The following is a 4,137-nucleotide window of genomic DNA, read 5'->3' as shown; positions in this document are numbered from 1 at the left end:
GTGTGAATAACTTTGTGCTCTTGTGTGTTTGTGTTCATTTGTGCTTATATATCTGCACGTGTGTGTGTGTGAATTCTATATCTGTACGTAATTGTATGTATTTGCCACACCCAAGAACCTTAAATGGAGAATTCACAGAATATTCTACTAATTTTCACTGTGCACCACTAATCAACTGCATTTGGAGAATATGTATCAGCTTCGTTGGTTCCTCTTTGGAAAATGTTACTATTTCTAAGCTTTTATGCAAACACATTGTTACATATGCAGGCATAGAAATGATAATAGGAACAAATGAAAATTTATTGCCTGTATCTAAGGACCATAGTTTTTTCATTAATCTTCCATAGATATTCTTTCCAGCAATATTTGATGAGGTATTAACATCTGCCAGGCAGCTGATCTCTTAAACCGTGCATGATTTTTCTCCTAGTCTCATTTAAACTTGTTGGTGACATGATGCCAAATTCAAAAATGAAACATTCTTCTCTCTGTTTGTTTGAAGATACAGTTCCATTGTGTGCAGAGATGCTGCACGCTGATAACTGAATGATAGAATGGTTTGTAATGTTAACCCTTTCGTTACCATATTTATTTTGAGATGCTCTGTTTCTCTCAATTATTCTAAATATAATAAAGAATTTAGTAAAATAACTTCATTATCATTAAGCTAATGTTAGGGACATAAATTGTGACTAAGGTTTGGTGGAAGATTTTAATTCAAGACTTATGAAAACAAGGCATTTGTACTCAGAGCCAGAGGCGGTTTCAGCCAGGTTGGTATTGAAAGGGTTAAAGTAGCTAGTGACAGGTAGGCTGGGCATACACCATAGCATTCTTCAAATATGCTCCTGAAAGCAATCAGCAAAGCATTGTTTCTCCAATATACAAGGTGCTATTTGTGTTCAGCCTCAGGATGGAAGATACAATTGGACTTGAGGTGCAGACTTGTCTTCCCAAAGGAGACAGTGGTAACATCATTCTGACCAGACATATTCTTGCTCTTCAGGAATACAAAAAACAACAATTGTGGTTGAACTCAGAGTACACTTCAAGGACAGATTCAATATCTCTCAACAGGTAAAAAAAAAATTGAAATATCAGGACTTAGATGAGGCCCTTGTTAAGGGCTGGCAAGTACCTTTATTCCGTATTGCAATCGGCTGCTGTGACTTTCCATCTTGCTTAGTGAATTATTTCCTGCAGAAAAATATGTCTGGAACTCAGACAAGTAAAGGAAACCATCAAGGCAATAGGCATGGTTGCTGAAACTAGCTCAAGATATCTATGATCGGTAAGAGATGATAAATGAAACCCTTCCATAGGGGAAAACTAGCTCAGTCCTTGCTGCTCCACACAGGTGAGTCTTACAGGTAAAGGGGTCCTGACATATCTGCTTGCAAAACCTCTGAGGAACTCTTGCAGTCGCTGCATGGGGAAAAACATCTCTGATGTTTATTTGCCCCATATAAGGTTAGATGAGGTGCAACAGAAGTTCTGAGTAATGTAATATTATAACTTAGGTCCTGTGATGGTTATAGTTAATATAAGGACAGGTGTTGCTGATCCTTTTTGGGAGCACATTCGAAACATACTACTATGAATGCTAGGCCAATCTGTCACCCCCCACTTCAACACTACTGACCATTCCTTCACTCATTTTCCAATGTGCAGCATCTCTGCACATCTTGGATCCACATTTTCATGGAAATGGAGGGCAACAATGCTTCATATTTAAACTTTGCACCAGGTCACCAACAGGTTTAAATGAATGCTTTTTCCCTCTACTCCAACACCTTTTAGTCCATTAAACCCTTTCTTACCCTTCAGCTCCCGTCTCCCTCAGCTCTTCCCCTTCACCTCACATTCGAATTTGCCTCCTTCTCCTCTTCATTCTATTACTCTTTCCTTCTACCTTCCCACACAGTTTCTCTTACCACTTCTTGTCGACACGTGATGTTCATATGGTCCTGCATTCCTTATCAGTTGCAGCCAGTGAAGGTGTGTGGCTTAGTGGTTAGGGCATTCGGCTCATGATCGTAAGGTCGTGAGTTCAATTCCCAGCGACGCATTGTGTCCTTGAGCAAGACACTGTATTTCACATTGCTCCAGTCCACTTAGCTGGCAAAAATGAGTAGTACCTGTATTTCAAAGGGTCGGCTTTGTCACACTCTGTGTCACGCTGAATCTCCATGAGAACTACGTTAGGGGTACACGTGTCTGTGGATTGCTCAGCCACTTGCACATTAATTTCACAAGCAAGCTGTTCCGTTGTTCGTATCAGCTGGGACCCTCTTCGTCGTAACTGACGGAGTGCTCCCTTCCTTCTATCAGTTGCAGCCAGTTTTTTTTTCATCTTAGAGTATGTACAACACTTGTGTCCCTCATTAACTTTGCACCTTTCAATATTTCCCTGAAGAAGGAATCCATCTGCACCATTAAATTTTCCACTCCTCACAGCAAGCCACACATCCACACAATTGCCTAGACATGAACATACAACTTTACTTTCCTCAATCGAATTTTTCATGAAACATGATTTTAAATTTCTATGTTTATATTCTAATTTCAAGAAAAATAAAATTATGAAGAAAAATTTTAAACGAAAATTTTCTTTTATATTTTCTTCTGTTCTCTTCCCAATTTCCTTACATCGTTGTGAAATAATCATTTTATTTGTATTTACCTGAAAATGTAACTATTATACTATATTTCTCTTAGGCACATTTGCACACTTGACTTTATTTTCCTCTCTTGAATTCTTTATGAAACGTCATTTTTAAGTTGTCATGTTTACATTCCAATTTCATGAAAGCCAACCTAAGAGAGAAAAAATATAAGCTGAGATCATTCTTTTGTTTCTTTTCTAGTATTTTAATTGTCCTCTGTGTGTGTGTACATGTATATATACCCACTCAAAAACATTATATATATATATATATAAGGATTTACTTTTCATAATGCAATAAAAAAACCAAGGCTGTGTGCGTTATAGAACATTTATAAATAGAAGTTCTTACAGCTGTTTCCAGGATATTTATTATATCCCTTCATCGGAGACGGTGTGAGAGGATGATTAAGCAATAGTTAGTTTACATAAGATAGGAAATAGAGAGTGAATGTAGGGATATTGTATTTGTAAATCAAATGTTTAGGCAGAATGGTATACATATAAGATTCCAATACCTTGGGAGTAAAATCCAATTGTTTTTAAGATTGGTCTTTGCCTTTGTAAATCCGTTATTAATATTCCAATCCCCTATGAGTAAAATCCAACAGTCTTTGAAATTGGTCATTCCAAATACAGAGTTTATACACAGTGTTATTGAATCAAGGGTTCTGTTTAAAGTGACCTAAAAGCAGGGAATGTATTAGTAGGGCCAAATCGAAAACAGGAAGAGAGGAATAAAGGAAGAGGAAAAAAAAAAAAGGAAAAAAAGGTGGGAAAAAGGAATACAAAAATAGAGATAAGGGAAAGTGTACCAGAATGGTCAGTGAATATAATAAGAAGGTAGGAACGGGAGGATAAGGATGAAAGAGAGAGAAAGATAGAAGGAATGGAGAGTTATGGAGAGAGATATATAAAGTTTTAAGGAATGTCATTTGCAGTGATGGAGTCTAAATGATGGGGTAGAGAAAGGAATTAGGATTGTTGGACAGGTCAGTAGTAGTAGTAGTAGAATAAAAACAGGTGTACATATGTATGCATTAGACATGTATATATATACTTTTTTTTTTATTTATACAGCATTGATTGTTGCATTAGGTGGTAACAATTCAAAGTGAATTACTCCTTTGAAATCCCACCAGATAGAGAGAAGAACCTTTTTCCCATGAAGTTCCCTTCTCGGTTGTGGTTGAGCTTTTCCCCTTTTATCAAGCCATCGTTTACGACGTTTAACATTTCGATAGAAGATCCATTTTTCATCACCAGTCACAAGTCTATCCAAAAAGGGTGAAATGAGTTTGCAAGAATGGAGAGAAGAGCAGATGTCAACTCAGGATTTGCAGTTGCTTTCGGCCAATTCATGAGGCACCCATTTTCCAAGTTTAGGAACCTTTCCAAGTTGTTGAAGATGACGATGAACAGTTGTATGGTTTGAACTAAGCTTTATTGCCAATTCTTCAACTGATAAT

Source organism: Octopus bimaculoides, chromosome 1 (genome assembly GCF_001194135.2).
Source record: "Octopus bimaculoides isolate UCB-OBI-ISO-001 chromosome 1, ASM119413v2, whole genome shotgun sequence".
Classification (NCBI taxonomy): Eukaryota; Metazoa; Mollusca; class Cephalopoda; order Octopoda; family Octopodidae; genus Octopus; species Octopus bimaculoides.
This window is presented reverse-complemented; position numbering follows the sequence as displayed.